Source organism: Saccopteryx bilineata, chromosome 4, assembly GCF_036850765.1.
Source record: "Saccopteryx bilineata isolate mSacBil1 chromosome 4, mSacBil1_pri_phased_curated, whole genome shotgun sequence".
Classification (NCBI taxonomy): Eukaryota; Metazoa; Chordata; class Mammalia; order Chiroptera; family Emballonuridae; genus Saccopteryx; species Saccopteryx bilineata.
Genome location: NC_089493.1, coordinates 70,485,113 through 70,507,932, shown reverse-complemented (window position 1 = coordinate 70,507,932; position 22,820 = coordinate 70,485,113). Strand labels below are relative to the sequence as shown.

General features: G+C 38.6%; 1 protein-coding gene across 1 annotated transcript in view; it reads right to left on the bottom strand.

Annotated features, from left to right (window-relative positions):
* The window catches only part of ATP8B4 (ATPase phospholipid transporting 8B4 (putative)), a 277,874-nt gene that overhangs the window by 163,137 nt on the left and 91,917 nt on the right, over positions 1-22,820 (bottom strand). The gene's annotated exons all lie outside the window — the stretch shown is intronic.

The window sequence follows — 22,820 nt, the reverse complement described above, 5'->3', positions numbered from 1 at the left end:
TGGTAGAGCATCGGCCAAGTGTGTGGATGTCTTGGGTTCTATTCCCCGCAGGGCACACAGGAGAAGCACCCATCTGCTTTTTCACCTCTCCTCCTCTTGTTTCTCTCTCTTTCTCTCTCTCTCCCCCCACACCCTTCTTCAGCCATGGCTCTAGCGAGTTGGCCTAGGTCCTGAGGATGGCTCCACCCCAGGCGCAAAAAAAAATAGCTCAGTTGCTGAGCAACAGAGCAACATCCCAGATGGGCAGAGCATCTCCCCATAGTGGGCTTGCAGGGTGGATCCTGGTCAGGGTGCTTGCAGGAGTCTGTCTCTCTGCTTCCCTTCCTTTCACTATATAAAAATAAAGAAGAAGATGATATTGTTGGAATAATCTTGATACTTGTAAAAACAAAAACAAAATATTGTTCAGAACAGACCAGAAGTTGAAATCAATTTCTTAAAAATTCTGACATTCTCAAAGAAAAGAATCCTGACCTCTTGTTTATGACAAAAGTGATGCAATATAGTAGAAAGAGCCCATGTTATTAGAATCAGAAGACATGGACTTGGGTCCAAGTTCACCCAATCAGCCATGCTACTTAGGCAAGAGTCAACCAACACTGGAAATACCCTCTATGACCTACATTAGAGTGCATGCCAACCCCTCAGAATACTTCTTTAGTCATAAGATTAAGGTCTTAAAAAGTGGAATAAACCCCCTGCCATTTAAACGCCTATCGATCATAACATCTGGAAGTTTCATATAAGATAAATTTATTAAAGTCTTTTGTAAACTATAAAATAATATATACTTTAAAGTATTGTGTCTATTTTTATTATTATAAAGCACCTCATTTATAAGGATACTACATTTTAATTTATATTTTAAGTCTTCAAAAGAGCTGTTTATGGTCAGCACCTCCACATCTCGATTGCCCATGCCTTCTCCAATCTGAATTTTGTCTTCATCCCTCCAAATGCAACTTTTCTTTCTGTCGCTAAATCCAAGGATCAGTTCTCAGTCTTCATTTTACCCAGCACAGTTAACTACCCACCCCCATCTTCAAACACTTTCTTTGCTCTATATCCAGAGCCTCATATTTCCTTGGTTTTCTTCTTATTTCATTAATCACTCCTTCTCAAAACCTTAGCCAGCCCTTCCCCTTCTTCCCATCTTCAAACTGTCATGTGCCCCAAGCTCCTCTTTTTACTATCTAGAATATGGATTCTCATAAAAATTGGCCAGATTATTTTCAAATATATATCTTCAGGTCAGACATTTCCCATGCATTTCAACTGCCCATTCTATATCCCTACAGAATGACTAATATCTCAATAGAACTCTGGGTCAGGCAAAAAAAACCACAATAACATGTTCCTTCTCAGTTTTCCTCATCTTAAAAACTTCGGCCAAGAACCATTTCAGAGTTCTCTCTTCATACATACCCAATATGGCAGCACTCCTACCTATTGGCTTTACCTTCAAAATTTATTTTAATCACTGGGTATTAGATGATATTAAGAAAATACTATGCCTAACCAGGCGGTGGTGCAGTGGATAGAGCGTTGGACTGGGATGCGGAGGACCCAGGTTCAAGACCCTGAGGTCACCGGCTTGAGTGCAGGCTCATCTGGTTTGAGCAAAGCTCACCAACTTGAGCCCAAGATTTCTGGCTTGAGCAAGGGGTCACTCAGTCTGCTGTAGTCAAGGCACTCAGTCAAGACACGTTTGAGAAAGCAATCAATGAGCAACTAAAGTGCCACAACGAAGAGTTGATGCTTCTCCTTTCTCTCCCTTCCTGTCTGTCCCTATCTGTTCCTCTCTCTGATTCTCTCTGTCTCTGCCACACACGCACACACACACAAAAAAAATTTTTTTAAAGAGTTAACATGTCAAAAGAAAAAACTGGAATACAAAATTATACATATTGCATGAGCATGTTTACAAAATACAAACAAATAAACACAAGGGATAATGCTTTTCTTTTAAAAAGCAGAAATTTATTTCTAGGATTTTGACTTTTTTATTAATTTTAGTTAAAGATTCACCTCTTTCAGGTGAACCTCCAACTTCTAAACTGGGCAAAGTATCCCCTCTTGAGTACTTCCATGGCACTCCATGAGTACTCTTATCATCATAGACATTATATTGAAACTATCCATTTGTTTAATCTCTCTCTCCACAAAATGTGAATTCATGTAACTAGCAATGGCATGTTAATCAGCTTTGGTACATTGAAGATACTTAATATTTAGAGACCTAAGACAGACCTAAATATTACTCTTTGGTTCAAAGCAGTCATATATCTGGTTTTAATAGTGTTGTGAGAACAGTTCAACTGGCCCCAACATGACTGGCTCTATTGTTGAGCTCTCTCAGTTTTCCAATCTAAGCCAGTAGAATTAGGGTGTAAGCAAGAGCTATATAACACTCTCCCCTGCCCCAATATAGGGCATGAACTAGAGCTCCCAAATAATCTACTATTTCTGGATCCTGCAGACTTAGTAAACTTGGCTTCTGGTGGAAGTTCTTACAAATCCACAGCCTCACGCCCTGTAGACCACAGCTCTCTAAGTCCCTGGAACAGCTAAAAGCTTTCAGTCAAGGACTGATTTGTCAAACGGTGGTTCCATTTCATATGTTTTGGAGCCCAGAAGGATGATAAAGGCCTTCTAATACAATCCTTTTATCTCTCTCTGGCATTACTCAAATCTCAAAGACTCTAGAATTTTCTGCTCCCTGGACATATCTAGATGATGCCTTTTGTCTCTGGCTTTCTCTGTTAGGAAAATTAAAACTTTCTGCCAAAAACCAGCCCTTTTAATTACTTTCTGGGAAACTATATCGTGTGCTCCACCCAGCTCTGGGAGGAAATTTTTTTGCTTCAGAGTAAGGACAGGCTGGCTGCACATTCCCTTAACTCTCTGTTTTTTAGTTATTGGAGGGTTTCAGGCATTATGGTTTTATGTGTAATCTGCAAAACCATATTGAAATATGTCTATAAGCAATCTGCTTTCTTCTGTATTTCTTTCCTAATCACAAGGCCACTGCTGAGAATTGTATTTTCAACTTGGTTAATTGGAAGATTTCATGCCAGAGATGATGGTCAATACTTAGGTACCATTTGAGCAGTTTGACATTATCAGTACCAGATTTGAAACTGGACATCAAGAACTCTGCAGGCCAATTCTAAACATCTATGCTGTGGTCCTTGGCATTTTTATTTGCATAAGCTCTGGTATAATCTCTACCTTTCTAGACACCTAATATCTTAACATGTTCTCTATTTCAAAGGGCCTATAATGAACATTGTTCTGCTATCATGTTTTGTATCTCAACTCCAGATTTTTCCCCCTTACCCTAGAAGAGGAATGAGAAATGCAATACAGGAAAAGGACAAAATTTGAAATACAAGGGGAAAATAGAAAGAATCTGACGATATTTGCCAATCTGTATATAAGAAAAAGTGACAGCATCTTGGTGCCTTGGCACCTACAAGAATTAAATCCAAAAGCAGCAACAACAACAAAAGCCTTCAGGAGCTACTTTCTCTAACGAAAGATCGACAAAGAAGAGACAGCGCAACAGAGGAAACGGGACTTATGCTGAGTGGCACTTCTCAGCGTGGGCAGAGAGGTTGGTAGGCACTCGGTGGGCAACAAATAAAGGAAGTGAGGTCTCTTGTCCCATTGATTCTTTGTCTTGCTCTTCCTGGAAAATTTGGCTTTGTTATTTTTTAAAAATATTAACCTATTTCTATCACCCAAGTTTCAGAAGGAAGGATTAAACGAAAGAAGGCAAATTTTCATGAGAATCACGTATCCAATAACTTTACTCATGGTACAGAGCTGTGACCGCAAAACCTATTTCTAATAAAGCAAGTGTTGGCAGACCTGAGCCCTCAAGGGGGTAAATCTGACTGGCCTGGCCCCAGCTGATAGAGACAGTAAGCAGATCATATGATCGAGGTCAGCAATTTCCAACAGATACTTAATAACTGAGTCTAGAAAGGAAAAAAAGAAAAAGAAAAAGAAAACTCAGCTCTCTCCTTTTGGCAGAAAGCTTTACTCTTCTACATTTTAAAACTATTTACAATTCATATGGTTTCCAGACCCGCTCTCCAGAAGCGAGGGCACAGTTCCCTGCCTGGGTCTCTCAGCTCTCTGCATGTGACTGCTCAGGCAGCCAGCCACATGAGCATTTGATTTGAAAATCAAGCCTTAAATTTAGCAGTGTGAAGGGGGGAAATATGTCTAAACAGAAATGCCTGGTAAAGGGTAAGGTAACCAGATGAGGCAAGCTAGGGTAACAGGATTTGTTAACTGGGTAATTCAGAAAGTCCGGTTGAGGAAAGATCTGATGTTGTCACAAGGAAGCCCATCTCTGACTCTCTGTCCAAGTCTGTAGGGCTGGCCGGGTTCCCACATGTTTGTTGTCTGACATGCTGCAACCAGGGGGAAGCTGTGAAAGAAACAGTAAGGTTGTTTCAAATACTACCTTGAGCTCAGCTAATTCAGAAATAAAGCCCACAGAAAGCTAACCCTCTCCCTATCTTTAAATGTCAGACATGGTCTCATGCACATTAAAGCGCAGCAATGTCAGGGAGGCTCCAAGTAGCACAGAGCAGTGGAATTAAAGATGAGTCTGTTATCCAAATACCCCACAGCAAACACCAGTCTCAAGTGGGAGTGACAGCAGACAACGATATTCACAGAACATGCAATATGTGGACACCTCCCCTTGCCCTATGTTAATTGTAGCAGGAAAAGAAGGAAAAAGAAAAATACATAAAAGATATTGTGATCTTGCCTCAAAATGACTCATTTCATTCATTTCAGTGCATCCAGTTCCTCCATCATATAATTATTAAGCAGCATCTGCATGCAGGACACAGTTTAGTTAGGTGATGGTAATACAGAGATTGTTTCAGCCTCCAGTAACTTACAGCAGGACAAGGACAGACAAGTACAGCAACAGACAACACCCTCCACACACATTTTCCCCTGGCCCCCTTCATTGGTTTTTTTTTTCCCCATGCAGCAAGCATGAGCTTTTCCAAAGGTAAACCTTTCCATGTATTTCTTCTTTCTTTAGGAAAGAGATCCAAACTCTTAATGCGGTCTTCAAGGCCCTGCAGGGTCTGATCTCTGACTGCTTTTTTTTTTTTTTTTTTTCTGAAGTTGGAAACGGGGAGGCAGTCAGACAGACTACTGCATGCGCCCGACCGGAATCCACCCGGCATGCCCACCAGAGGGCGATGCTCTGCCCATCTGGGGCGTTGCTCTGTTGCAACCAGAGCCATTCTAGCACCTGAGGTAGAGGCTATGGAGCCATCCTCAGCACCCCGGCCAACTTTGCTCCAATGGAGCCTTGGCTGCAGGAGGGGAAGAGAGAGACAGAGAGGAAGGAGAGGGGGAGGAGTGGAGAAGCAGATGGGTGCTTCTCCTGTGTGCCCTGGCCAGGAATTGAACCCGGGACTCCTGCACACCAGGCTGACACTCTACCACTGAGCCAACCGGCCAGGGCTCTGACTGCTTTTCCATCCTCATCTCACACTGCTCTTCTCTCAGCCTTACTGTCTGTGCTTCTGCCACTCAGTCCCTCATAATGCACACCTTCCTTTCATCCACACAGCCTTAGCACATGCTGTTACCTCTATCTGTAATTCCCTTCTCCATTTTATCCTCCCTTGCCTAATTAACTCTCTCTCTCTCTCTCTCTCTCTCTCTCTCTCTCTCCTACACACACACCAACAAACCCTTTTTCTTTAGAATCATATCATCTTTCCTTAGCAGCACTCTCGCTTCAGCTTGTAATTAAACACCACTCAGCATAACTATTTGTTTGCATTTGCTGTACACGCAGTCCCCTGGGTTACAAACAAGACAGGTTCTATAGGTTTGTTCTTAAGTTGAGCTTGTATATAAGTTGGACCAGGTGAATTTACCTATTAAATACAACTTAGATAGATGTTTGTTTTAATTTAACATAGTGTTTATTTTTCCCTTTCTGTGCATATAAATACTTAAACATTTTCAAACCTACAGAACCTATCTCGTTCCTAACCGGGGGACTGCTTGTATTCCCAGTGCCTAACAAACATCAGTATATATAGACATATAAATGAAAGGTTAAGGAGACCATTAAGGCACTATGTGTTGTGACAGAGGTAAGCACGGGATTTATGGGAAAATCTGTTCAGGGCGTCAACTTTGGCAGTTCTGATTGTCCCTGAGACTTTTTGCTACAATTTCATCAATCTGAAATACCATATCTTCATTTTTGGACAATCCACTGGTTAAAGTTGCTCTCTTCTTTCCGTAATCCACTCTGTAACTTATTTGCTTATATCCAGTTCTCCACTTCCACTGCCATCTATTATTATTGTTACTATTATTTTTTAAATCCCATTTTCTGTTAATTTTTTTTATCCTTTAGAGTCTCTGACTTCTCTTCTCTCTCTCTCTCTCTCTCTCTCTCTCTCTCTCTCTCTCTCTCTCTTTACTTCTCTTCTTAAGTGCCTCTCCATCACAACAAAGCTAAAGAGGAGAGGATCACAGACTCTCAGTACTTGAGGACTGGTAGGAATCTTGAAATATCTAGCCCAAAAGTACGCAAATTTCAATGCGCACAAAAATTCCATTAAGTGCTGAATAAAATAGAGCCAGAGACCTCAAACCCAGAGATTTTGATCTGGAGGTCTAAGAAAAGGCTCCAGAATCTGTGTCCCAGTTGATTTGGACCAAGGCAGCCCTCAGACCTCATTTGGAGAGGCACTATGTGATCCAGTGATGTCCATGGAGGCCCCTCAAGGGCCACCTCAGAGAACTGGAAGACAGCCAAAAACACGTGTTCTGGACCCCCCACACACACACATACACACACACAGTTTCATCCTGAGCAGCAATGCTTGTATCTGTTTTATATGTTTGGGTTTCCATATAAGATTTCATTTGAAAGGGCTCTGCTGATTGGAAAAAGAAGAGTTTGAAAGTGACTGGTATCCAACCCCCTTGTTTTATAGCTAAGAAAACTGAGGGTCTCCATAGTTCTCAGTAACACAGTCAATTAGTAACAGAGCTGAGAACAGACCTCAGCCTCCTGACATTAGGCTGGTGGGCTTTCCCAGCACCTTCCTGCCTCAAGGGATAGAAAGACAACACAGTTTCCAACAGTCCTATAGGAGCAGTCTATATATGAAGACAGCAGTCATGACTGGACCACATTTTATCAAAGCACATAGCTGGAGAGATGGGAGGTAGGGAGAGAATGAATTTGTGCTAGTTTTTCTACTTGTATTTTTTATCAAGCAGGTTGTTAGCCTCCATCTGCAATAAAGCTATGAAGAGCTAGTTATCCTTTATAGCCTGGATCCTTCCCTAATCTTCCTCTGGTCTCCCCTCTCTCTCACCCCATCATTCAATTAGCTCTACAATGGCTGATCTTTGCTGGGAGCCAATTATTGCACAAGTTATTCTGAGACAATAGTCACCCTTCTGTTAGCCTCCCAACTTGTGCCAAGGTCCTCCTATGTGTGTGTCACCAACAGTACTTCAGGTTTCCTTATGGCACTTGCTGAGGCAAACTAGTCTGTTTGTTTGCCCATCTTTTCCCCTAACCTCCAGGCTTTTTGGGGGAAGGATCATGGGCCTTAATGATCCCTGTGATCCTAGTATCTAGCATGGCAGCTGGTACAGAGGAATGTTACATAGATGTGGCTTGAACGACAGGTGGATGAGCGGTTAACATGAATCCTTGCCACTACTCTCAATGCCCTATAAAACTTCTACTTTATGTCCCCAATGAAGTCTTAACATGTGTGATTGACACACAGAGCAGATTAAATTATCTGAATAAAAGTCATCCCTTGTTGCCAACATAGCCCTTTCAGTCCCACTGATGTTTATGTGTTCTCCTCCATGAAGCCCTCTCTAATTTTAATTTCACTGTTCAATACTCTGCTTTTTTTCCTTCCCCCTTCAACTCCCTCAGACTGGGCTTAACACAGGACATTAGTCAAATTTAAGCTTCAGTACGTACTTAGTTTAAATGAATGCTCACTTCATTTCTAAAGCTTACAGAAAGCAAACTTTATTGCACATATACTTCTCAATCTAAAATGCTATCAGCCCTGGACAGTTGGCTCAGTGGTAGAGCATTGGCCTGGAATGCAGGAGTCCCAGGTTTGATTCCCGGCCAGGGCACATAGGAGAAGCGCCCATCTGCTTCTCCACCCCTCCCCCTCTCCTTCCTCTCTGTCTCTCTCTTCCCCTCCCACAGCCAAGGCTCCACTGGAGCAAAGTTGGCCCCGGGCGCTGAGGATGGCTCCATGGCCTCTGCCTCAGGCACTAGAATGCCTCTGGTTGCAACAGAGCAACACCCCAGATGAGCAGAGCATTGCCCCCTGGTGGTCATGCTGGGTGGATTCCGGTCGGGCGCGTGCAGGAGTCTGTCTGCCTCCCTGTTTCCAACTTCAGAAAAATACAAAAAAATAAATAAAATGCTATCAACTTTCTTCACATCTTCAAAATTTATTCATCACTGGAGTCCATTTTCACCCTTCTGCATTGTTTGGCATCACAATCCCAATTACATCTTCCCTTTCTTCCCTATCTCTAAAAACTGGTCCTTGCATTGCTGACACTATGACTCCCAGAGCCCCCACATTTCCCAGGTGCTCTTGAGTGGGTAGATCTAATCTAGAGGTCATTACTCGTACATTCTATGCTCTCTACCTTCTTTGTTTTTCTTCTTCTATTATTGCACATCTAATTCTTGCCAAAAGTCAACAAGCAGAGAGAATTTTTTTAATTTCTGGCATGGAATAAGGAAATAGCACTTAGTTTTTGAGAATATTACTTAAGTTTAAAAGTCGTTTAATGTTTCCCTGAGTTACAGTTTCATGGCACCATTTCTATCCAGGTCCCCAAATCCTGAGGTTTTCTGCCACCTGGCATTGGTTTGTCTACACAGCCTGTATACTGATAAGAATTTTCAAAAGCTGCACACTCCTAATGAGATGAGTCATTTTGCTCACTTGTCTTACTCATGAGTAAAAACAGTAAAATGCCCAGCATGTAGCATCCTTCCTGATACATAGTAACCATTTAATAAATGTCTACTGAGAAAAAAAAAAAAAAAAATCAAACAGAACCTCTCAGTGAAAAACTAAAAACATGTGAGCACTCATTTTTGAGGTCTGCTATAACAGATTACCACGCACCAGGTGGTTTAAAAGAGCAAAACTTTATTCCCTCACAGTTCTAGAGGCTAGAAGTCCAAAATTGAGGGGAGTGGTCATTAGGGCAGTACCCACTTTGGGATCTCTAGGGAAGGATCTGTTTTATGCCTCACTTCCAATCTCAGGCATTCCTTGACTTGGTACTGTTTAACCCCAATATCTGCCTCCATCTTCACATTTCTTTTTTGTGTATCTTCTTTTCTTCTCTCCTTTATAGAGATACTTGTTTTAGGTGATGAGGATGACCTCATCTTAAGATCCTTAACTTAATTATATATGCAAAGACCCTTTTTCCAAAGAAGAGCCAATTCAAGGTTCCAGTGGACAAATATTTTGTGGGCGGCACCATTCAAACCATGTCAGTAAGATAAAATAAAATTTCAATTATTTTTAAATGAATATTGTGTGTAAGAGTTGAGAGAATTAAAAGAAAAGGAGAAAGCAAAGATGGAGGAGGAAAGGGAGCAATAAAATGCCTTCAAAATTCATTGTAAACAATCCAATAAAAAAATGGGAAGAGGATATGAATAGACACTTCTCCCAGGAAGAAATACAAATGGCCAACAGATATATGAAAAGATGCTCATCTTCTTTAGCTATTAGAGAAATGCAAATCAAAACGGCAATGAGATACCACCTCACACCTGTTCGATTAGCTGTTATTAGCAAGTCAGGTAATAGCAAATGTTGGAGAGGCTGTGGAGAAAAAGGAACCCTCATACACTGTTGGTGGGAATGTAAAGTAGTACAACCATTATGGAAGAAAGTATGGTGGTTCCTCAAAAAACTGAAAATAGAACTACCTTATGACCCAGCAATCCCTCTACTGGGTATATATCCCCAAAACTCAGAAACATTGATACGTAAAGACACATGCAGCCCCATGTTTATTGCAGCATTGTTCACAGTGGCCAGGACATGGAAACAACCAAAAAGCCCATCAATAGATGACTGGATAAAGAAGATGTGGCACATATACACTATGGAATACTACTCAGCCATAAGAAATGATGACATCGGAACATTTACAGCAAAATGGTGGGATCTTGATAACATGATACGAAGCGAAATAAGTAAATCAGAAAAAAACAGGAACTGTATTATTCCATACGTAGGTGGGACATAATAGTGAAACTAAGAGACATTGATAAGAGTGTGGTGGTTACAGGGGGGAGGGGGGAATGGGAGAGGGATAGGGGGTGGGAGGGGCACAAAGAAAACAAGATAGAAGGTGACAGAGGACAATCTGACTTTGGGTGGTGGGTATGCAACATAATTGAACGACAAGATAACCTGGACTTGTTATCTTTGAATATATGTATCCTGATTTATTGATGTCACCCCATTAAAAAAATAAAATTATAAAAAAAAAAAAAAAAAAAAATTCATTGTAATGTACTATGAGCTGGGTAGTGGAATCAATAATTTCTATATTTTCTTTATACTCTCTTAAGTTTTCTTAATTTTCTACCTACAGCAGATAATATACCAATCTAAAATGCATGAAAGAAATAAATCCATTGATATTACCTTAGGATATTTAAAGCAAAATGTTCCTGTAGTAGAACTGTGTAAGTACTTAATCAGCAAATGCTGTTAAAACATGTATTCGGTTGGGTATAGTCAACATGTGGACTCTGGCTGAAACCAAGTTTAATCACTATAATATAATCTAGTCTAATTTTCATACTTTAAGATCTTAAGAGGTCTTTACAATGTTAACTCTTCAGGCCTTTGTGGTTTAGGTTTAGGTTTGTTTTTCCAAAAATAATTCTAGATCTCCCTATGACAACAGAGAGGAGATACATAAACCTCTTTTTTTTTAAGCAAAGAGAATTGAATTTTAAATGTTACATGGTGTATTTTCAGCTTTTGTGGTCATGCAAGATAAGTGAGTCCTCCTTACAGAAGACTCTGCTATTTTGTTGAGCAGCTGTGATGGGTTTGAGTTCTGAGCCAACGAAAAGCCAAACTACTTCAAGTAATAAAGGAAGATAAATATGAGGGACCCCAGATACTGAAAGAAGAAGACTGGAGCCAAGTATACTGAGCCCTGAATGGGGGAAGCGATTACGAAGGCCAGCAGCAGAGGGAGAACTTTGAGGAAGGAAAATATTAAAAGAGGATTTCACATCGTTTGCTATGAAATATGTGAAATAAATCTCCTCATTTATAACCCTCACAAAATCTTCATTCAACTTTACCTTGCTCTCTAATGCTTTTATAAGGGGTGGAGGGAGATTTAAGAGGAGAAAAAGGGAGCAGCTAACATCTGTAGTATATAATTTTTTTTAAAGAAAATTAGGAGATGCCACTGAAAAACCCATGTGCAGAGTTCTGAAAGTGTTATAATTTCCTGTTATTTCCAGTTGGACCCCATTTGGGAAAATAGTCACCATTTAGAGATTTAACACCTTAAAAATTGTATTTATGTACCATAATACTTAATTACAATGGAAAATCGTTTATAAGAACCTTAACACGGTCACAGCTCACTTACAGAAATCAGCCCATTGGCAAATGGACACTTCCATCTGCTAAGCTGACACACAGTAACTGCCCAAGAGATGAATGAAGCAAGACTGAAGAAATTGACATTAATTTATGAAGGTGAAACTATTTTTGAAACATGTTTTCTGTGAGTTAACAGCATGAACTAAAAATTAAGTTAATTTTTAAGCAACTTCCTCTGGAAAAGGCAGACTACTCCCATTAGCTGGCTTTTGAACTAAGTCATTTAAGCCTGTAATAATGTTTAATTAATATTGTTTAAAAAAAAATAAGCAAGTTTTTTCTGTCAATTTTTCTTTCAAATATGCACCCTCTTCATACAGACTCTAAATAGCCATCTCCCAACAGCACCATCATAACATAAGTTATCTGGGTGGGATGGAGATTAAACAACAAAAAAACAAAACTCAGAAAGTTTGTGCTCTGCCTTGTGTTAACCACAGAGGTCTCTACTCCAGTTACAAGTCAACAAAGCCCTGAAGAAGACAATGTAATTCAATGAATACAGGGTTCTTCAGTTCTCCCATATTATCCACAGAATCCCAGAACTTTGCATGTTCCCAGTCCCCTACCTACAAGAAGCACACAGACACTCTAAGCACATGTCAGCTTCAGATGCATCAAATTCAATGAACTTTGATATTTTTTGTTGCAGGTGCCCAAGGAGGAAAAGTAAGAGCATATTTAATAATAATAATTCGCTCTTCCCCAAGACTGACATTTTGGATCCAATCCAGCAGAGGGCAATGCATATATGAATTTCCTCCTCTCTTCAGTAAATTATTTTCAAGAATTCAGCAGCAACTGTCAGATCTTTTGATTATCGGTGTACCTACCTCTAATCTGGCAGGACAAAGAAGATAGAAAGAGTTCTGTCAAAGCAGCCTGAAGGTTCTGCAAGTCACACTGCCCAGTCACCACCCAGATTTACCCTCGGAACTCTGCAGACCAGAACTGAGGTACTACTTTATATATGAGTGCTATACAGCTAGCAATTATAGCATAAAACTTATATTCAAACTGCTTCAAATTATTAATGTTTGGGGACTTATATGTGTCACTAATACATTTTTTGAAGCAGAACATTTTGTAGGTTTTTTTCATGATTAAAAAAGGATAAACTCAGAAGTCTGACAGCCGCCCATTTAGGAATGCCCCCAACCATGTTTGATAGAACTGAAACCTGCCAGGGTCCAGTCAAGATGCCTAACCTGGTCCTGCTCACACTTAAACCCTGGATCCTCTGGTAAAGGTTGGTGTCAGTGGATTGAGGTATAATGCTTCACGTTCTAATTACTTCATATAGGAAATAATGGATGCAATGTAATCTTCCTAGGTGAGTTTTATAAACATGTCACAAAAACCCAGTCTTATGAATAAGGGTAATTCTATCAATTCAGAAATAACCATAATTTAAATAAAAAACATATGAAATATCAAACAACAATGAAGTACTTGTTTGAATTATGCGACATGCACTTAATGGAATGTTATGCAGCCCTTAAAAGTTATCTGTATGAAGACATTGGAAAATGACAATTATATGTGAAGCAAAAACAGGAGAATAAAAATACATATACACAATTATAAGAAATCTTAGCACAGAAGAAAATACAGAAAAGAAATACAAGAAAATAGTAACATTTTTGGATAGTAGAAGTATGAATGTTATTTTCTTCCTTCTACTATTTTCTTATTTTCCAAATTTCTCTTAATAACATATATACCACTTTTATAATGGGGGGGGGACTATATACTAAAGAAAAAATATTTTCTATCTTAATATCCAACAGGAGTTATCATTCAAACTGGACAGGTTGATTAAACAAAGAGAAAATGTGTTTCTATGAAATGGTATATTTGTTCACATAGGTATGCAGCATCTGGGAATATCAAGCCAGAATAGTATAGACAATACTCTGCAGCTGTAAAAGAAAGCCCTTTCTCCTGCTATAAATACACACAATTTCCAAATGTTAGAAAAACAGCAGGCCTCCCCTCCAAGGCCCTTTTGAATTGCTCTGGGTGTGGCTGGGACACCGATATAAACAGGTTAGCTGGCCCCGCAGCCCCTCGCAGACTCCTCACAGCCCTTCTCTGCCAAGCTGCTCCTGCTTTGGCGAAGGATGTCAGCATGACTTGGGGAAAACTCCTGTTTAAAACATTGAAGTATCTATTGGTATTCACAGAATCAATCAGCAAAATATATGTCATCTTGTCTGGGACAAGAACTCACACTTCTTATTCGGCAGTCACATTAATTTTAACTATACAGAATCATGCCACTCTTACTTGGCTTTAAAACTAAAGTCGCCAAAAGATTTTATCCAAGTCTAATACAACACCTATTTCTTAAGTGCTTTCACATATTATAACTGATTGCAGATGCAGAAAGTTGGTCCTGATTTAAAAGGAATATGAGTAACAAAACCAATAAAGTGAAACTGAAAAGGAGGGTTATAAAAGAATGGTTTTATTGCTCTAATTGTTTGTGGCTTAGGTTTACAATGTCCAGCATCACAACTTGTACAATGTTAAGAACAGAGAAGAGCAACTCTCCAGACACTGAAAAGTATAGATACATATATTTATTTACATATATAGTACATGTAAACTACATATATATTATGTAATTGTTTATACTTCTGTAGTTGTATACAAAGCCTGTCAAATATAAAATAAAGAGTAAAGATATAATCAGACGACAAAGTTTATACTTACACATTGTTATGTGTGAGTAAAAGTCTAATTTAGACTTACTTGCTGTGGGACCCTGAACAGGTCACTCCCTTTCTAGATCTTAATCTCCTTATTTCTAAAATGAGGCACAATTACTCACACTTTGGGCTTTATGAGTTACATGTGGAAGCACTGGAGTCCACGCATGGTACCTGCTCAATAAATATGCATTTAATCTGAACATAACTGCCCACCTTTCTAGCTTCTGAGCAGAGAAAGAGTGAGACCTGAAGCCCAGAAGGAAAATTAACTGACCAAAGTCACACACTAATCACTTAGAGACTCAGACTTCCTGAATTGTGTTTTGTAGTATCCCCTCCCCAATCCCCAGGAATCTCGGCCCATGCCTCTTCTCCCTCCAGGAGAAGCCAGTGATGGTTCCTGCCCTAGCATGAACCCTAAGTCCAATACCATCTGCCAGGAGCACACAGGGAAACCACAAGTACCTGGTGGTGCCCACTCCAGTGTGACACCCACCTCTAGCAATACCTGAACTCCCCCGATCCCCTCTAGGCTTTTTAATTTTATCCCTAGATTACAACCCACAGGTGTCAAGGGGAGACCCAAAAGCACTTTCCTGATATTTTCCATTAACAGTGTCATGGGGTTACGGATGCATTAACTACTGTCTTAGATCAAGTCCCTTAGAAGCAGAATGTAAGATTAGGATTCACATGCAAGTGGTTCATAAGAAAGTATTTCTGAGAGAAATTGAAGGAAAAATGAGAAGCAACACAGAAAATGGAAGAAGCCACACAAGGATGTGAGTGCTGGCAACGTCCCATCCTCAGCCTGGTCTCCACAGGGACTTGGGGGTACAAATTATAGCTCAGTGCTTGTTCAGTTTGAGGTAGGGATGTTGCTCTTTCTTACTCCTGCACCAATTGATCATTGACTTCAGTAGCCCATGGGTAGTGATTTGAAGAAAGTGTCAGGTGCAAACCCTTAGAAGCAATACACACAGGAACTGGAGGTGAGCAAAGGAAGACGGTGATGGTCTGGTCAGAAACCAAGAGCATCCTCAACAACCACCAGCTCCAAGGAGGACTCAAAGCTCCCTGGGCTATCTCAGATCTGAGCCCATCTTATTTCTCCAACTTCTCAAAAACAAAAGGTGAAAAGCCAATATCCATAGCCTGAGTACATTCTGCCAAGGCCACCATCACCTCCACAGGAATTGGCTAGTGATGGGACTCCAAAAAATTTGACAGATCAAGCTCTTCTAGTAAATTCCTTCTCAGCAAGGATACTTGTTACTGTTCAGTTTAGAAACTTAACAGACACTATGCTAGGTACAAGGGACACAGGTGTGATTGATAAAAAGAAATGTCTTTGAAGAGCTCACAGAAGTAGGTAATCTTACAAATGGAAAATTTTGCCTGATTTTAACTGAATCCTAAAAACTACTCCATTCTTCATAATCTGTGGTTCTCTCTTCAACTTTACAACATCAGCAACAATACTTTTAAAACATCACATGATATTGAATTACAAAGAGATGCTGCATCCTACAGAATCAACAAAAAGCTAAATGAAACAATAAGAAAGTAACACAAATGCTACTTATCATGTATGGGAGATATTTGGCCATCAAGTTCTTGAATATCTAATTTACTGAATTACTCTTATGGATTCCAGGCAGAGATCTCATTGTCTATCTCTACCCAGATAGTGCCACAAATTTTAATTGGTGATTGGAAAGACATTAAAAGATATGCTCAGGCCATTAGTTCAAATTCATTATGTAACTATACATAGTTTTAAGACACTTTATATGAGATACTTCAAAGTAATGATATTAATTATCAAATATTTCTAGAGAGTCAAATTATACTAATGTCAATCTAGTAACAAGTCAAAACTGCAAGACTTGAGACAGTCAAGATATACAACAGTAAAGCTCAAAGCCACATACCACATTAGCTTACAAAAGTCACCACCTCTTAAGAACTTGCTTAAGACCACAGAATTATTCAGGGTCAGGACTAAACCCATACTTAAAGTCTCTCTGAATATAAAACCCATATTACAGTGGCAACAGTTCAAAATCTGCTAACACCAAAAATGAACCACATAGTTCCAGGCATCCTTATGGTTTGTTTGTCAATGTCAAACCAGGATCATACTTTCAGAGTCTCTGTCTCTATAACTAAGGTTTTAGATTAAGATCATCTTTTTGGGGGACCTGAAGATGGCAGCGGAGTAGGCAGATGCACAGACTCCCAGCTCACACCACTAAACTGGATTACAAATTAATTTAGGAACAATCAGCATGAAAAACCAACTCTAGACTAAAAGAACAGCTCTCAAAAACCAAGGAGCAAAGAAGAAGCTACACCAAGCCTGGTAGGGAGTGCCTAGGAGCAGTGGATTTTCCCTGCTCACAGGAACTGAGGGGGGGGAGGAGGCTGGAAAAGAGCAGAAAATATTACTCACAGCCACTTGCCTGGGGACCTGGGAAAGAGGTGTGAAAGGGCTGGCTTGTCTTCCAGAAAAAAGGGGGAGAGAGAGAGACAGATGGTGAAGGGCAGAAGAATGCATGAGATGACCTGAGAAGCTGACTCATCTAGTGCTGGAGGCAGCCATAGCTGGGGGAGGGATTGATCCTTCCACACAATACAAGATTAAAGTAGTTCCAGGTGACCATCTCCAGACATCTCTCCAGCTCCAATCAGTGCAACCAGACACAGCTAAATACAAGAAGTGGGGTCTCCACGGAGATCTGAGATACACCTCCCCCTACTGAAGCTTAGGAAACACCCTGCACGTGGAGAGAGTAACTGGAAGATCAGGCCTTCAGAGTCTCAAGCTACACCAACTTCATTCCTGGATACAGTTTCAAATAAGCCCCCTGCTGAGATCAGTAAACAAGACTACCACCAAGATGAGATAACTGAAAAGCAAACAAACAAATCAAGACTTCAAAGCTAATCTACTAGAAAACCCAAACATCACAGTGGATTACAACTAACAGCGGATGCCAACCCAAGAAGACCTAGAAATAACACAACTGAAAACTGGAGGCAGACAACACCAAGCCTAGATTCAACCAGCTTTACAAACAATACACCCAAACACACAGACATAATGAGAAGACAGAGAAGTGAAATCCAAATAAAAACACAAGAGAAACCTCCAGGAAATGAACTGAGTGATATGGAAATAACCAAACTTCCGGATGCAGAGTTTAAAATAATGATTTTTAGGATGCTTAGGGATCTTAGAACAACAATGGATGGTCATTATGAACACCTAAATAAAGAAATAGCAAGTATAAAAATGACATTGAAATATTAAAAAAGAATCAGTTGGAGATGACAAATACAATATAAGAAATGAAGACCACATTAGAAGAAATTAAAAACAGGATGGATGAAGCTGAGGATCGAATCAGTGAGTTGGAGGACAAGTTGAACAAAGGCATGGAAGCAGAGCAGAAAAAACAAAAAAGACTCAAAAATTCTAAAGAAACTCTTAGAGAGCTCTGTGACAACATGAAGAGAAATAACATTTGCATCATAGGGGTTCCTGAAGAAGAAGAGAAAGAACAAGGGATAGAGACTTTATTCAATCATATTATAGCTTAAAACTTTCCTAAATTAATGCAAGAAAAACTCTCACAAGTTCAAGAAGCACAGTAAACTCCATTAAAGAGAAAGCCAAAAAAATCTACACGAAGACACATCATAATTAAAATACCAAAGCTAAGTGATAAAGAGAAAATATTAAAAGCTGCTAGAGAAAAAAAGGCTATCACCTATAAAGGAGCCCCCATAAGGAAGACATCAGATTTCTCAACAGAAAAACTTGAGGCCAGAAGGGAATGGCAAGAAATATTTGAAGTAATGCAGAACAAGAACCTATAATAAAGACTACTTTATCCAGCAAGGCTATCATTTAAAATTAAAGGAGAAATAAAAAGCTTCCCAGACCAAAAAAAAAAAAAAAAAACTCAAGGAATTTATTACAACAAAACCAATGCTGCAAGAAATGTTAAGGGGTCTGTTGTAACAGATCAAAGTGGGAAAAGAATATAGCAAAAGAGGAATGCAGCTTTAAAGAATAAATTGGAAATAAACAACTACATACATATCAATAATAACCTTAAATGTAAATGGATTAAATGATCCAATCAAAGGACATAGAGTAGTTGCATGGATAAGAAAACAGGACATGTACATATGCTGTCTACATGAGACACACCTTAAAACAAAAGATCCACATAGACAGAACGTAAAAAAATTAAAAAAAATATTTCATGCAAATGGAAATGAAAAAAATGCTGGGGTAGCAGTACTTAAATCAGACAAAATGAACTTTAAAGCAAAGGCTATAGTACGAGATAAAGAAGGCCACTACATAATGATAAAGGGAGCAATCCAATAGGAAGATATAACCGTTATAAATATCTACGCACCTAATATAGGAGCACCTAAATATATAAAGCAGACTTTGATGGATTAAAAGGGCGAGATCAAAAGCAATACTAAAATAGTAGGGGATTTCAATTTCCACTAATATCACTAGATAGATCGTCAAGAAAGAAAATTAACAAAGAAACAGCAGACTTAGAGGACATACTAGATTAACTCAACTTAATAGATATCTTCAGAACCTTACATCCTAAAGCAGCAAAATATACATTCTTTTCAAGTGCTCATGGTACATTCTCTAGGATAGACCACATGTTAGGGCACAAAAGCAGCCTCAAAAAATTTAAGAAGATTAAAATCATATCAAGCACTTCCTCTGATCACAATGGCATTAAACTAGAAATCATCCACAAAAGAAAAACTGAAAAATACTCAAAAACTTGGAAACAAAATAACATGTTATTAAATAATGAATGGGTTAACAATGAGATCAAAGAAAAAATTTAAAAATTCCTAGAAAAAAATGATAATGAGTATAAATCAACTCAAAATTTATGGCACACAGGAAAAGCAGTACTGAGAGGGAAGTTCATAGCATTACAGGCATTAACTCAAAAAGCTAGAAAAAGCTCAAATAAACAACTTGACCCTGCATCTAAAAGAACTAAAAAAAGAATAGCAAGTAAAGCCCAGAGCTAGTAGAAGGAAGGAAATAATAAAGATCAGAGCAGAAATAAATGACATAGAGGCTAAAGAAACAACACAGAGGATCAATGAAACCAGGAGCTGGTTTTTTGAAAAGGTGAACAAGATTGATGAACCTTTAACCAGACTCACCAAGAAAAAAAGACAGAGGACTCAAATAAATAAATTTAGAAATGAGAGTGGAGAAATAACAACTGACACAACAGAAATACAAAATATTCTAAGAAAATACTATGAAGAACTGTACATCAAAAAATTAGACAACCTAGATGAAATGGAAAAATTCCTTGAAACATATAATCTTCCAAAAATTAATCTGGAAGAATCAGAAAACCTAAACAAACCGATTACAACAAATGAGATGGAAATAGTTATCAAAAAACTCCCAACAAAGTAAAGTCCTGGGCCTGATGGCTTCACAAGTGAATTCTACCAAATATTCAAAGAAGAACTAACTCCTATCCTTATCAAGCTATTTCAAAAAACTAAAGAGGAAGGAAGACTTCCAAGCTCCTTTTATGAGGCAAGCATAATCCTGACTCCAAAACCAGGCAAAGACAACACAAAGAAAGAAAATTATAGGCCATTATTCCTGATGAATATAGATGATAAAATCCTCAACAAAATATTAGCAAACTGGATCCAGCAATATATGAAAAAAATCATACACCATGATGAAGTGGGATTTATACTTGGGAGGCAAGGCTGGTACAATATTTGCAAATCAATCAATGTGATTCATCACATAAACAAAAGGAAGGAGAAAAACTATCTATTGATAATTTCAATAGATGCAGAAAAAGCATTTGATAAAATCCAGCACCCATTCATGATCAAAACTCTCAGCACAATGGAAATACAGGGAACATACCTCAACATGATAAAGGCCATCTATGTGATATTGTATATAGAAAACCCTAAAGTCTCAGTCAAAAAACTACTAGACCTGATAAATGAATTCAGCAAGGTGGCAGGATATAAAATTAATACTCAGAAATCAGAGGCATTTTTATATACCAAGAATGAACTGTCAGAAAGAGAAATTAAGGAAACAATCCCCTTCACTATTGCAACCAAAAAAATAAAGTACCTAGGAGTAAATATAACCAAGGAGATTAAAGACTTGTACTCAGAAAATTATTAAATATTGATAAAAGAAAGCAAGGAAGATACAAACAAGTGGAAGCATATACCATGCTCATGGTTAGGAAGAATAAACATCATTAAAATGTCTATATTACCCAAAGCAATTTATAAATTCAATGCAATGCCAATTAAAATACCAATGAGATACCTCAAAGATATAGAACACATATTTCGCAATCTTAAAAAGGAAGAACAGAGTGGGAGGTATCACACTTCCCGATATGAAGTTGTACTACAAGGCCATTGTACTCAAAACAGCCTGGTACTGGCATAAGAACAGGCATAGAGATCAATGGAACAGAACAGAGAACCCAGAAATAAACCCACACCTTTAAGGACAACAGGTATTTGACAAAGTAGGTAAGAGCATACAATGGAGTAACGACAGCCTCTTTAATAAATGGTGTTGGGAAAATTGGACAGCTACCTGCAAAAAAATGAAACTAGACCACCAACTTCCACCACTCACAAAAATAAACTCAAAATGGATAAAAGATTTAAATGTAAGCTGTGAAACCATAGCATCTTAGAAGATAACATAGGCAGTAAGCTCTCCGACATCTCTTGCAGCAATATATTTATATTTGCTGATTTATATCCACAGGCAAGTAAAATAAAAGGATAAACAAATGAGACTATATATCAAACTAAAAAGTTTTTGTACAGCTAAAGACAATAAGAACAGAATGAAAAGACAAACTACGCAATGGAAGAACATATTTGACAATATATCTGATAAAGGGTTAATAACCAAAATTTATAAAGAACTTGTAAAACTCAACACCAGGAAGACAAACCATCCAATCAAAATATGGGCAAAAGAAATGAATAGACACTTCTCCAAAGAGGACATAAAGATGGCCAAGAGGCATATGAAAAAATGCTCAACATCACTAATCATTAGAGAAATGCAAATTAAAACCACCATGAGCTATCACCTCACACCAGTCAGAATGGCGCTCATTAACAAAACAACACAGAATAAGTGTTGGCGAGGGAGGATGCAGAGAAAAGGGAACCCTCCTGCACTGCTGGTGGGAATGCAGACTGGTGCAGCCACTGTGGGAAACAGTATGGAGATTCCTCAAGAAATTAAAAATCAAACTGCCTTTTGACCCAGCTATCCCACTTTTAGGAATATACCCTAAGAACACCATAGCGCTGTTCCAAAAGGAGAAATGCACCCCCCAGGTTTATGGCAGCATTTTTCACAATAGCGAAGATCTGGAAACAGCCCAAGTATCTGTCAGTGGACAAGGGGGTTAAAAAGTTTTGGTACATATATACTATGGAATACTACTCAGTCATAAGAAATGACATCAGATCATTTACAACAACATGGATGGACTTGATAACATTATACTGAGTGAAAGAAGTAAATCAGAAAAAACTAAGAACTATATGATTCCATATATAGATGAGACATAAAAACCATACTCAGAGACATGGACAAGAGTGTGATAGTTACGGGGGGGGGGGTGAGGAAGGAGAAAGAGGGTGAGAGGGGAGGGGAGGGGCACAAAGAAAACCAGATAGATGGTGATGGAAGGCAATTTTACTTTGGGTGAGGGGTATGTAATATAATCAAATGTCAAAATAATCTGGAGTTGTTGTTTTCTCTGAACATATGTACCTGATTTATCAATGTCACCCCATTAAAATTTTTAAAAAACCAAAATTTAAAAAATATATATTTGTAGAAATATATATATGTAATAAAAAGGAAAAAAATTATTATCTTTTCTTCACTATGCATTTAACTTCATTTTCTAAAACAATCCAATATAGAAAAACTGTACGTATTCATTACATTATTAGTGATCAGTCAACATTTTAATAATAAAAAGAGATCAATTACTTCAATTCTACCAGTTATTGTCTAGGCTACCCAGCCCTTCTTGATAACTTTCATTTCTTAAAATTTTCCATTTCCTGAGATTAATTTGTTTTATAATATTGTCTTTAAAAACTATATTCTCCACAGAATACAAATGATTCAAAATCACAGGAAGATGATTTTGACTGCCACACTGATGTGCTTGCCACAAATTTTTACTTTTCCATCTGTTATTATTAGCCAAAAAAGGACAAAGAGAAAGAGTGTAAGAAACAATGGAGTGAATAT